Here is a 14,465-nt window from a genome sequence, read left to right as displayed (position 1 = left end):
AGAAAGACTACTTGGGGTCCTGATAATCCTACACACCCTGATGTCACACCTAAAAGGTGCCCAAGAGCCTAGTTGCGGCATCACATAGTTCTGGGGATGCGTGTGATCATGTCCGGTTGGCTAGGATGATATTTACCAGAAGCCAAAGTGGCGAGCGAAAAAGGCCCTTGGGCCAGCTTACAGCCTGGCATAGTTAGGGCTGTGCTAATCCTTTTAGCTAAAGACTTTGATGCTGCACTGTTAAGTAGACTGTCTTGTTTTCACACATAGATCCTATGCATAAAGACGTGGGTAGAAAACCAGGATTAAGAGGCGATGTCCTCGCCTGCAGCACAACTTTCTTGTAGTAACAATGAATGTGAAAATAGGAAGCCAATTTTACAGCCTAGCATGGTTAGGGCGGTGCTGATCCTATGCTTAACGACCTAGATGCTGCACTGGCAAACAGACTGGCCTTTTCAAACCTAGACCCTATGGCCTAAAGACGTGGGTGGAAAACCAGGAATAGGAGGTGATGTCCTGGTCTACAGCAGAATTTTTAGTAGCCATAAATGTGCCGTGGCACTGCCACTGGGTCACTGTACTGCACACGGGATATTATGGCACTGCCACTGGGTCACTGTACTGCACACGGGATATTATTCCTAATAAAGGTCATTCTACAGGGCACTCTCCGTAACACTAATTCAATCACAATACATGGGACACAAACTGAGGCTATGCTTAACATTTACTGTCGAAGTGTTAATGAGTAGTCATCTGGCGCTAATCTTATCTAAAACTTAGCAAGTGATGGTAATGTAAGACTAGCACGTGTACAGCAGTTATCGCCAGAAACACTAATGGTTTGTGTTTATCTTTTCCATTTATGTATGACCGGGTCCATGGTGGATACCTGGAGTGCTCCACATCACAACAGCTGCAACAGGTGGACAGCCCAAGGGATGCTTACGTCAGTCACGGCTGGGTCCATGGCGGATATCTGAGGGGTGCTCCACACCGCAACATCAGCAGCGGGTGGACGTCAAAAGGGAAGCATACGTCGAGAAAGAGGACACCCAAGGGCCCAAGTAGTGCTGGCAGGTGTAAGTGCTACCCATTCCCTAAGGTGGAAGTGGGAATTGTCACCCAGGTTTTCTTGGTCTTTTCCTGGTTCTTGCAGTTTCTCAAACCTGTGACGCAGGGGAGGAACTCATCACCAGAAGTGGAGGAGCTACAACGTCCCAGCACAAGCAACAGGCTGGACGCGGGACAGGGAAGATCTGGTTTGGGGGTCTGTGCCTTGGTCAGTTCAGGAACTTCTTTCAGGGACTCTTAGCTCAGCAGCCCGACCCCCCGTCAGTGGTGATACTTCACCTAGGGGGGAATGACTTGGCCAAACTTGGGAGGCGAATACTCATTGATGAGTTCATCTCCACTGCGGGTGGGTCTCCAGGACTTGCCCGGGTGGCACAGTAGTAGGGTCTCAACTTATCCCGCGGTGGCAGGGGCGAGGGGCGGACTCGGTCAGGGCGTTGAATCACTCGGTAAAGAGGATCAACACACAGTTGGACAAATTATTTCAAGCCCCCCCGGTTGCAGACGATCCAACATGGGTGTATTTGGGGTGCATAATTCTACCTGGTGAGGGGAGTCCATTTGACGGAGGAAGGAAAGGTCCTGTGGTCTGATAATGTCAGGGCCTGGTTGGAGGGATTTGCTAAAGTGAGAACTTTCTAGGGTAGGTCAAGGCAGGGGGAGGCCAGATCGTCGGTTAACAATGCTGGCCTGTGGCGGTAAGGTCATGACCGGTGAGCACATATTTTAAGGTCTGAGGGGGCGGGCATCATCCTATGGAGGTTCCCGCCCAGGGGGAGGGGCCATTGGCCACTCCTAGAACTCCAGGGGCAAGGTAATTGATGCTTCAAAGGAGCGCGGGTCAGGAGTAGTCACGCTTTCCTTAGGCTGGTAGCCACCCCGCGCGCGCATACTCATGACGTCACCGGATGGTGCAGAGTAAGGGCCCTCCTTTAGTGGGTAAATGGAGTTCACGGCGTAGACCGGGCGATTACCGGAGCACGACTGCGCATGCGCACAGCTCTAGGTGAGGCGCAGCTTGTAGGACCTGACACCGGTTAGCGACCTTGCCATATGGCCAGAAATGTACAGAAATCAAGATGAGGATGTTAGATTCGGTTAGGAAACAACATGTATTAGAATTTTTTGTTAAGGTTAGCCTCTCAAACTTGTTGATGATATTGTATCTAATGTTCTGCTGATTTTTGTATACATTGTTGACCATGCAATTAAAACCTTTTTTAATTTCATATCTTAATAAATACGGCCGGGGGACTAGCCCCCGCCTTCCAAAGATAAAGAAGCCTCATGTTCATGTTTCTGGGTGTTGGGTGCCGGATTGGGGGGGGCGGCAGCCAGTCGCTGACCATGTGAAAAGGGGGGGCCCTTGGCCCCCCCGCACGCATGGCGGCGCGGCGACCGCTTCCCCCTTCCCCTCTGTGTGCCTCTCGGTGGTGGGGGCGGGCCCTTGGGCGCGACCCACCACCGATTGGCCGGCGGCCTCCCTGACCCGGATACCAGTGGAGGATGTCCGGGTTAGGGGGGGCGGGCTACTGGAGGGGCGGGGCGGAGGGGCGTCGCTACTCCGCCTGGCCCCTTGGGAATAAAGAGGCGGGGAGCGCCCGGGAGACCCCCTTGTCCCTGGACGCTCCCCCACAGCACGGTGTGCCCCGCGCTCGGGGTTCTTTGTTTTCCCACCCACCATCCCTGGAACCAAAAAATGTTGTTGCTTCACTAAGTCTGGTTTGAGCGTAATTTTGCTAGCGTACTGTTAACATGTCTTACATGCGTAATCGAACTTTATCTGGACTGTATATTTTGATGATGTAATTTTGTTTAGGAATTTTTCCCTTTGTAGCAAACTGTGTGTAAAGTGCTTTGATGCCAATTGTGTCTAGGCCTTTTTTCCCTTTGTAGCTTTACGTTGATGTGTGTTATTAATTAGCCAGTGTAGCTGTCCTTTAGAATTTTTTCCATAGGTCGTCTTATTTATTAGGTATGGGGCATGCGGTAAGGTCATGACCGGTGAGCACATATTTTAAGGTCTGAGGGGGCGGGCATCATCCTATGGAGGTTCCCGCCCAGGGGGAGGGGCCATTGGCCACTCCTAGAACTCCAGGGGCAAGGTAATTGATGCTTCAAAGGAGCGCGGGTCAGGAGTAGTCACGCTTTCCTTAGGCTGGTAGCCACCCCGCGCGCGCATACTCATGACGTCACCGGATGGCGCAGAGTAAGGACCCTCCTTTAGTGGGTAAATGGAGTTCACGGCGTAGACCGGGCGATTACCGGAGCACGACTGCGCATGCGCACAGCTCTAGGTGAGGCGCAGCTTGTAGGACCTGACACCGGTTAGCGACCTTGCCATATGGCCAGAAATGTACAGAAATCAAGATGAGGATGTTAGATTCGGTTAGGAAACAACATGTATTAGAATTTTTTGTTAAGGTTAGCCTCTCAAACTTGTTGATGATATTGTATCTAATGTCCTGCTGATTTTTGTATACATTGTTGACCATGCAATTAAAACCTTTTTTAATTTCATATCTTAATAAATACGGCCGGGGGACTAGCCCCCGCCTTCCAAAGATAAAGAAGCCTCATGTTCATGTTTCTGGGTGTTGGGTGCCGGATTGGGGGGGGCGGGCAGCCAGTCGCTGACCATGTGGACTATTCGAAAGCTGCAAAAATGGCCTGGAAGCGCTAGTATTAATTTCTAATGTGCACTGAGTTGTTAAACTCTCTTGTGATGTGCTCATCTCACAAATAGTCTAACAGCTGGCCCAGAGGGTGGAACTATCATAAGTGCCGGTGTTGACAAATAAGTGCCGCTGCCGAGCAGCGGGAAACGGCACCTCAAATGAAAGTCTACTTTTCGAACTAAACCCTCTCCTGTGTTTCCCATAGTGACAGGGAGAGCCAGTGGATTCCACAGGTTTCACTGATGCTCATGGATGCAGCTGACATCAACTGGATGTCTCCGGGGGCTGATGGAGTAATCTTTCATACATACCGAAACTTGCTTGAATTCAGCCCTCTCGAAATAACATGCAACTAATTAATCAACATGTTTTGTTTTACAAATGATTGCATTTCACGACATTTCTTGTAAGAAGGGAAAGCTTGCCTATGTGTTTTCATTAACAGTAACTCGAGTGTCTTAATATGGGCGCCGAAAAACTCAGGAACCTTTCTGCGCATGCGTCTGCCACATCTACGTGCTATGACGCATTTGTGCTTTTGGTGGGAATCTCTCGCAGCTGCACACTAGTGCCAAGATGGCCGCTTCATGTTTTACATATTTATGCACATGCTCCTGCTTGAACTAGAATTTGTATGTTCTGCTTAACTATTAATGCTATAGTTAAAATAAAGTAATGGGGTTAGAGTAGAAATAAGTGGTATACAGTGCATTCATTCCTTTTTGAATTCTAATGTGTTTCTCTTTGACTTTATTATTAGCTCGAACTTGGGCCTAAAGGGTGACATGACCCGCCATATTGAATCCGTTCTGCGCATGTGCAAAGAACTTTGAGAGACCTCGAGCAGTGGCATTGAACTGCTGTCAGTGACTGTCTTTTCTGCAACGCGCCTGGGAACCACTACCCATAACCTGGAAAAGGAAGACAACTTGCAACTTTATTAAACTTTGTATATTAAATTGAAATAATATTGTGGGTGGTATAAAAATGCATGGTAAAGAAAATTATGGGCAGAAACATTGATCCCTTACATTGAATGGAAATAACCTCATACTGGTATGGTGTAATGACCTCTCATCGTCTTTCTTACCAATCAAATGAAGGGAACACATAGATTCTGCAACATTTAGGGGGTGGTACACACTCTGAAATGGTATAACTAAGGTAGGCTTAATTAGTTAGTTCATCTGACTTGTCACAGACCTGTCACTGACCCAACGTATGCTGAAGGAGAATCGAGAGCAGAGTGCTGGCCAAGCACTCTGACAGAAGAACCGGGAGTTTTTTGCTGGAGAAGAGTCGGGGTCCGAAAGTAGTCATAGAGAGGGGTGCGACGCTGGTGTTGCACTAGCGGAGGTTACCTGTCCTGATCTGCACCTCTCCTGTTGGCACCTGATTGGTCGGTAGCCCTTTCTTTGCCCCAGCCCGTGGCCAGGGTTGGTCCTTGCACCATTCTAGGTAAATATAATCCATGTGGTATGTCCTGGTGCTATTTCCCTTTTGCACCCTTCCCGGGTACCAATATCTAAAGGTGTTACTTTAAATTCTTGCAAACTTTATGTTTTATTAATTATTTTCTTACTTGTAAAATTTCTGGACACTCTATTGTGGCCTCAGACTCATCAAAATGTGCTTAGATAAAGTGTTTAAACTTCTCCAGCGTCTGTGGTGATTTTTCAATAAGGTAAAATTGTCAAATTGCTACTTATTATGCTAACTCCATAGATCCATAGGACTTAGAGCACAGGTGACAAGGATTTGATAAGTCGTGGTATACCAGTATAAGTCCTAAAGTGAATACAATTCTGATAGGTAGTAAGTAGAAGCAAGATTACCGGTTCAATGTGTAAATGTTTGTGGGCCCAGGTGAGTATGACTAACTGAGCTGCTAATCCCGCGCCATCAGGGCCACAACTACAACTCCTAAGCAGCATTTGCAACCAACCTCGTCACTTTGTTTGCAACCACTTGCTCCCAATATTTATCAGAACAGTAGTGGCCCAGTTTAGCTCTTGGAAAATCAAAATTGAGATATGATTTGATAACATTGATAGATTGGCTTATGTTTTGGCTTAGAAAACAAATGTGCTCTGCTGGGCGGTTGTAGATTGCAGCCAGGATTCGCTATGCAAAACGGAGTAGCGTGTTGCTCCCCAAGAAAGTGTTTAACACCCCATTAGGGGAAAACAAGCGCTATATAAATGCTAACCTTTTTTCCCTCTTCTATCCCTCCGCTACACTTCTGAATCCAAATAACTGACTAACATATCCACCACTCAAATTAGTTTCATATTTCACTATACTAACTCAACACTAATCCTTTATGGGTTCTGGAGTAGCATGCTACTCGCCAAAAAGCACTTTGATGCCTTGTCAGGGGTGGTAAGCACTATACAAATGCAATTACAATACAATACAACACAATACATGCGGGTGCAAGGGTTGCCACTTACTTTATTGTACAGTATGGTGAAGGAAATAGGAGCAGCAGCACAACGTTGAATAGCCATATGCTGCCAGTGATATGCCAGTCCATGCCAGCCAGGCTCACCTTAGAGCAGGAACATCATCAGTGCCACAGTGCATTGCGAATGCCAGTGCCAGCCTTTGACCTTGAACTATAATGGTGTGTTGGCATTTGACCTCTGCAGTGTCTGCTTGCAACCTGTAGTGAGGATGGGGTCTATGAATGGCCGAGCTTGGTGGTCACACTCTTGGCCCAGGCCATTTGCTGATGGTGGAATTCTGTGCAGGATGCCTCACACATACAATAACCATCACTACTCCTATTATGGTCATTAGAGTGAACCCCCAGCAGGTCACCACCCATTATTTATACCCTTCTTGGTGCCCCGTTCTAGGGGTATGTGCTGACCTCATATGCCTTGGGTAGAGGCCCAGTGATTATCTACATCCCTTCATACGTCAGTGGCAGGTAATCCTATTCTAAATAGACGGGTAATCGCAAAAAAGAGGGTGTACAATAAAGTCATTCAGGTTTTGGCTGGGCCTCGGATTTGGTCTCAACTGATTTATTTGACTTCTCCTGGCCCCTCCACCCGCCGGTATGGGTCCTCACCAACTCTATTCCGAGACATCCATTGTAGCTGCAGGTGACTTTGGTACACATGCACTTGGGGATGTGACCTGGTTTCACAGACATGAATCTGAAAGGATTGCGACCTGAACCATCCTTCTATCCTCCATCTCCACTCCTGCTAATCAATTGTTGTCCTCTTCCTCTCTAGTGGAATCATGCTCTGCCACTTTCACTGGTTTGAACCATGAGGCGTTCCGGTTTAAGTTAGATTGTCCTCTGGCAGCTGTCACCATAGTGCCTTGTATGCCAACTACTTGCCCGGGGTTCTTTTCAAAAGGTGTTTGAAACGACCACCCTGGATTTCTGTCACGGACCACCACCCAGTCCCTCACCTGCAGCTGTGGCTTGCCTCCTTGTCACACTTGACTTGCACACTCATTGGTAGCCATCCTATGCCAGTTCTCCATGGGAGTCAAATAGGCCTTGGTACCACCCCTTCCCGGAAGGGATACTGTAGCTCACGGACCTTTGGAATATCAAAGAAATGGGAGAGCACAGCCTGGTACTGTGGAGTGTGTTTTTGTACATTCATAGGAAGCAGTGGAAGCATCACTTGAGGTCTTCCTCTTGGGCAACCCCACTCTGGAGCGTTTTGTTCAACGTTCTCATAAAAGGTTACACCTCCCCATTCGCATGAGGTCACTTTGGCATGATCCTGTGATGTGCCAAAGAAAGTGCTTCAAGTTACTCTTTAAACTCTAACCCTGAAACAGAGGTCCATTATCTATCTTTACCTCTTCTGGAATGCAAAATATGTCAAATGCGTTCTCCAGGAGAGGTCTCAACCAGTGGAATGCTGTGGATGGAGTCACCATAGGGAGTAGCTGTCTATTATGATGAACGTTGGTCACACTTTGGGAAAATGTCCAAAGTCCATACACATTCTGCTCCATGGCTAACTGCTCAATTCTTCTGTTACCTCTGTGGACTGGCATGTGTGGTAGGCTCTTTTCTTCCCATTAACTTTCACATTCATGGCTAGAAACCACACCTTTTCCTGAAGCCTTGCTTTTTGGTTCACTGCCCCTTGATGGGTTTTATGGTCCAGGTCAACCACCTATTCCCACACAGTTTGGGGTACCACCAAGTGCCCACCTCTTAACAATAAGCGATCTGTTGTCATTCTAAGTTCGCCCCTGACTCTCCAAAGATGGCTCCTTTCCATGCATTCGATGGGGCTCCATCTGTTGGCCTCATCTTGGAATCTGTTCCACTGGTGGTGTTGATGGGCCTGGATGGCATTTTTTGCAGGCTGGCATCTTCAGCAGTTGCTGGCTGGATCTTGTTTAGGGACATAGGGGCATATTACCAACAACTAGCGATAATTTTTGTCTCTAACTTGTTTAGAGACAAAAATTATCGCCGCACATCGGCGATTTTTATCGCAGATAAACCTTGCTATTAGCAAGGTTTATCGCAAATGCGATAAAAAACGGCCGCAATGCATGAATATCGCTGAAAAGTCGGCGCTATTCATGCATTATCGAGCAAATGCTCTTAGCCATGTTATCCACCTCCCATTGGATAACATGGTGAAGAACTGCTCAGGGCAGGTGTTAGCTTTTGGAGATATTCGCGCTTAGCGCGAATATCTCCAAAAGTTGGTAATAGGAGATAGCGATGTTAGCGACTGTTTCCAGTCGCTAACATCTTGGCACGCCCACTTTGCATGTCATTAGTGATAAATATCACTGACATGCAAAGCGGGGCCCAAGATGGTCGCTATCTCCTATTAGCTGTCACTAACTGGTGTTAGCGACAGCTTGGTAATAGGGAGATAATTTTATCTCCGCTTTCTTGGCTTTTAAAGCCAAAAAAGCGGAGATAAACCCCCTTGATAATATGCCCCATAATCTTTAGGCAGACTGTTTGCACTATCATGTTCATAAATGCATTAGCACCTTTCACTACTTTGTCTTCATTCAGGACTCAAGGGGAGGGTGTTGATGTAAGTAGTTACTTTACGTTACAGTTTTTTGATGAGCACTTGGCCACCCAGAAATGGGCTTACCAGCACTGACAGGTTTTGTGAGGATAAACATATGCTGATTACATGAAAAATATGCTTCCTGAAGCTTAGCAAATTGCCATTAGCTATGAGGAGAATAGGAAGGGATTTCCAAAGCTTTGACGTTAAAGGGTCGATTACGATATGGGTCGAAAACTCTTCTGACCGAATCGTTTCTGACCAAATCAGGTTCTTTGAGTCCAACCGACCGATTATGATTCTTCTGAACACCGTTCGGTCAGACTTGCATTGACTTCAATGGGAACCTGTGTTCCGAACGAGAACATGGGCTCCCATTGAAAAAAGGGGTATTTGGGGAAAACCTTGCACCCTGTGATGGGAACCCTATGGTGCCTGCCACACTGTGCATGGTTGTAAAGAGGGGTCCCATGGGTACCGCCACGGGTCCCAACCGGAGGCCTACGGGCGAAGGGAGGCCTGGTAGGGGCCCCCAAATTCATATTCCAGCAGCTGTTTTGTGTCGAGCAGACCGATTCAGAATGGCTCTCAGATTTGGACAACATAATTGCTCAGTTGGAAATAGTGTCCATACAGCTGTACGATTCACCTCCAAACGACTCGTGCTGTCCGAATGCCGATTGAAATCGGATCGGATAGGCTGAACTGTTTCCTTGCATCGTAATCGGTCGGTTGGAAATGTATCCGTAACATAGGTTACGAATCGGATTCGTAACATAGGTTAACAATTGGATTCTCCGAATAACGTGCCTATCCTTTCCGAATGACATCGTAATCGGGCCCTAAGTGGGCAAATGACTGCCTTCCTCTTCTTCCTCTTTTGAGGGAGAGATTGTTCATTCTTAGCTCTCTCTCATTGCTATACGGGGTATTAAGATAACTAGGAATGTGTGGACAGTGAGCAAGTTTTATCATATTTGCAATGCATAAAGCTTTGAATTTAATTCCAATGATCACCGGCAACTAATGGAGGCCTACCAGAGCTGAATGTGCACATTACATTTTTGGTAGGCCCAGCAATAAGTGTGCTGCAGCATTTTGAATAACTTGCAGCACATGTTATGTTATCAGCACACTTGCTGATAACACAGTCAGGGCTGCCTTAATCAAGGCATGAAAGTATGAGGCCTTGTACAACTATTCTCCAGGTTTTCACAGAGAACCACTTGAGCATTTTTCTGAGGGCTCTTAAGAGACCAAAGCATGTGCCTGACACTCTTCTTTGCCTGGGAGGCCATGGTAAGATCTTTATCCAGAAAAACTCCCAGACTCTTCGTTTCCGATTTGGGGGCAAGGTGGTCACCTTGGCACAGAAACTGGAGATCGTCCCAGAGCGATGGGTTGATTTCAATTACCTTGACCTCCATTTTATTTCTGTTTAGTTTAAGACAGCTAGTTGCCATTCACTTGTTTACCTGCCCCAGGCAGATGGCCAGTTTCTTTGATGTTAGACTGATATGGGGTGACAAAGAAATGGCGATCTGAGTGTCGCCTGCATAAAATCACCATAATAAGGCCTGATGAACAGATAATGTCTGCTAGTGGGCGCACGTACACATTAAAAAGAGTGGAGGTCAGAGATAAGCTCTGGGGCACTCTACACTTGAGCCCATGAACCTCAGGCAGAAAAGGACCTTCCTTAACTGAGAAACTAATATTGTCAAGGACTGAGGTCAGTCGTTTTAACTCCCTTCTTGTGATGCTGACTGCTTCCAAACTGTATCGGAGGATAAAGTGGGAAACTGTATCAAAAGCTCCGCTTAGCTCAAGCGGAATGAGCACAGCTGACCCTCCCTAATCTAGTGTTTTCTTAAGGTCCTCTGAGGCCAGTAAGAGTCCAGTCTCTGCCATGCATTCGGATAAGAATCCCGTTTGCACCTGGTGCAGGAGATTGTGAGTTTCCCAAAAATCTGTCGGGTAACCATTTACCATTTTGTCTAGAATATGGCTGATGCCTGGGAGCAGAGATATTTGTCTATAGTTCTCAACCTTATCAGGATCTAAGGAGGGATTTTCAGCAGTGGACCTATATTCACATGCTTCAAGGTGTTGCAGATCTGTCCACTTTCCAGCTATAGACCATAGATGATTGTCAAAGCAGATATAATGGCATCGCCTCCTTTCAGCAGCATATCTTTGGGAGCCAGATCCAAAGGGTAACTGGACTTGACTGTATTAGCTGCTGACATGATGTTACTGCTCAGTTGAGGGAAGGTAAAAAAATCCATAGAGTCCTTTTTGTAAGGTACACCCTCATTGATAATAGAGTGCAGGTCTAGGTCCCCTACAGGGAGTAATATATAATACTGACCTTTCTAAGGAAGAAGTTGGCTAGCTGCTCACAACATTCCTTGGAGGTAGTGGGGCCAGCTCCTGCGACTTTAGGTTTTAAGAAAGAGTTTACAATCACATACATCTCTTTGGAGGGTTGTGAGGACCGGTTGATCCTGTCAGCAAAGTCGGCTAATCTAGCTCTTCTAATTGTGTGATGATGTTTTTTGTAGATAGTCTTCCTCTCTTCATCATATTGGAGTCTCTATTTTCTTTCCACTCTCTTGCATTCCTTTTTCAGCTCCCTACGATCTAGTGAGAACCATTTGGAGCTGGCTCAGGAAGACTTCTGGAGTTTTCTTGGGATAAGCGCCTATCATGATGACTCAATCCATTCCTCAAAAGCCAAATAGATGGTGGCGGCGTCCCCATCTGTATTCGGAGTTGAGTCATGCACAGCTCTTTCGATCATGTGATGTCGAGATTAACCAATGTGTGGTGGGTTTTGTGAATGGGATGCTGAACTTAGGCGAGTTGAATTTCATAATTGAAAACTCAATCAGCAGATGGCCTGACCACAGGACTGGTTTTGAGTCATTTACTATCAAGTTGGTCATATTGGTAAAGATAGGGTCCAATGTGTGACCCTCCATATGTGTAGGAAGCATTACCAACTGTTCATGCTGAATGGCTATTAAATCTAGCTTGTAGATTAGTGCCTGTTTTCAGGTATTGTCGTCCACCCATTAGGTCCCCCAGCAGCGTAAAATTAGCTGATTGAAGGCTATGAAGAACTATGATCTCTGGTATGGCCTGCACAAATTCTGTGGTAGGCCCTGGCGGTCGATAGAGAAGTAGGCCTGGGAATGTATATGAATTGAGAGTTTGATGGAAAACAGTAGGTTTTCACAACCTGCGATGTCCACTGAAGAGGATCTACATTCGATGTTGTCTTTAAAAATTATAGCTACCCCTCCTCCATTCTTACTGACCAGATTGTTTCTCATGATCATGTATCCCAATGGGAGTGCTACCGCAATATCAGACCAGCAATCTTCATTCAGCCATGTTACTGTAAGAAATAGGGATGCTGATTTGCAGTCTTCCAACAAGATAAACAATTCAAGACTGTGCTGATGACCTGCAGTTCAGAAGAAGCATCTGCCTTCCGCTAGTTGTCCAATTTGGGGCTACCATGACCCCTGATGCTAGTGAGGTTTGTATATTTTGTGCATGGAGGGACTCATCAGTGAGTTTCTTACCGTTGCTAAGCCTACAGTTGCAGGTTTGATACATGCTAGGCATGATAGCTGGATTCATAGAGTGGTAGCAAGCATTACAAAGTGATAATTGAGCCTTTTTAGGGTCTATGAAGTATAACAAATGCAGTCTGGATCTAAAGAGGCACGGGTTCTGGTGCCTGGCCCTGGTTGGCTGCGGATGGGGGCAGATAGGCTTGCCTTTGGCACACCTGCTGCCCGTCCACTGCATGTCACCGGACCCTCCCTCCCATTCTCCCACTTTTGCTCGGTAGGATCCCAAAAACTGTGCAAATAAGCAACTCATGCGATTAAGATAAAATCACAAGTTTTCAAGTTTAGCATAAAATCACAGGTTTTCAAGTTTTTTAAAAAGCGCTACTGATGGAGCAGGGGTTTGCAAAAATAAACCTGCTCGAATTGGCACCCCCATAATACGTACTAACAGTAAGTAGTAATAGAAACTAACGTGCACCTTACACAAACACGAGGTAAATAGCTTTTCGTATGTATGCACTAATGTGAAATAATATATGAAAAAATGAAAACATATTTGCAGTATGATCTGAAAGAAACAAAAAATAATGCACTACTAGGCCACTTAGGCATTTCGTAGTTTGTATGTTGCATTATGCTTTGAAATAATAAATAATGCCACTTTTTGCTTACAGCTTATGCTAGGTAACGTTAACAAGGAATAGTGCAAAGGTGGGTGGTAAACAGTGAAAAGTGGACTATCATATAATTAATAAATGTTCATATTGTATTTGCTATAGTGTTCTGGATGAAACACCATCTTCCTTAATTAGCCAAATAAAGGAGGGGTGAACAAAGGAGTGAAATGATATGTCAAAAGCAAGACAGAAGCACTGAGTACAGCAGAAAAGATGCAGGGGTTGAAAGCCAATGTGATGATTGTCTACCAAGTGATGTGACCAACCATGGGACCAGAGACTCATTCAGCGGACGATGCTGAAATTTATGAATTGAAATGTTTAAATGTATCTTGTGTAGAAATCGCGAGAACGAGTCAAGAACCAAGCTATGGGAAAGGATGTAGAACAATAAAATGACTAAATTGCAAGTGAAGTCACAGTGGCATAACAACACCACCTCCCAAACATACCAATCCCCTGTTGAGTTTCATAAATGCTTCATCTAATGTGGGATGGAAACTAAGGTTTTAGGGTATAATTGGGGTGCCTTTAGGGGTATGGTTTAGACTTGCAGGCAGGAAGAGAAGACGGGCGAATGTGTCGCTGATTGTCAGTTTGCAAAGAGGCCTAGCTGTTCCTGTCCCAGTTCTGCTCTTGGGTTCTGAAATCTTTGTTCCCTGATTCTATTTCTGGGAACCCCCACCATCACCTAGGCCAAGGGGGTGGTTTTCCACAGACCGTTAGGTTTGTATTATTCGGACTCATTCTTGCAAAATTATTTGCAAATGTATTTTGTCTCTGAAACTTTTTTCTCTTCACCTAACCACTTAGTCATAGGTACATTGTTTCGTAATATTTTAGATGAAACCTTTGTCTCTTCATCTATCCCCTCCATTAGGCTTATTTTGTTTCTGTTAGAACTGGGGGTCTCTAGTTGGCAGAGGTAAGTACCTTTCTCCAAATAGGGACCCTTGTTTCTAGTCAGGGTAAGGGGGATACACACTTTAGATAACCCCTGCTCACCCCCTTGGTAGGTTGGCACGAGCAGTCAGGCTTATCCCAGAGGCAATGTGAAAAGTATTTGTACCAGCACTCACAGTAACACAGTGAAAAACCACAAATGGATACCACACCAGTTTAGTAAATTAAAATATCTCTATCTAAACTAAAGAAGACCAAAACAACAAAAATCCAACATACAGACACTCAGTAGAATGTCGTTGAAAAGGGTTGTTACAAAAATAAACTTGTAGATGGTAAATGGAACACTTTTCTCTCAAAGTACCTTATGTTCGTAATGCAGAACAAACAAAAGGGTCGCAGAGAAGGTGATGCGTTGATTCTTCCTGTGCTCCGGTTGCGATGCTACAAGATTGAGCCTCGATGCGTTGCAATGATCCAGTGTGACGCGATAAAATGGCGTTTTTTGGTGCGATG

Source organism: Lissotriton helveticus, chromosome 7 (assembly GCF_964261635.1).
Source record: "Lissotriton helveticus chromosome 7, aLisHel1.1, whole genome shotgun sequence".
Taxonomy (NCBI): Eukaryota; Metazoa; Chordata; class Amphibia; order Caudata; family Salamandridae; genus Lissotriton; species Lissotriton helveticus.
Note: the sequence above shows the minus strand (reverse complement) of the source record.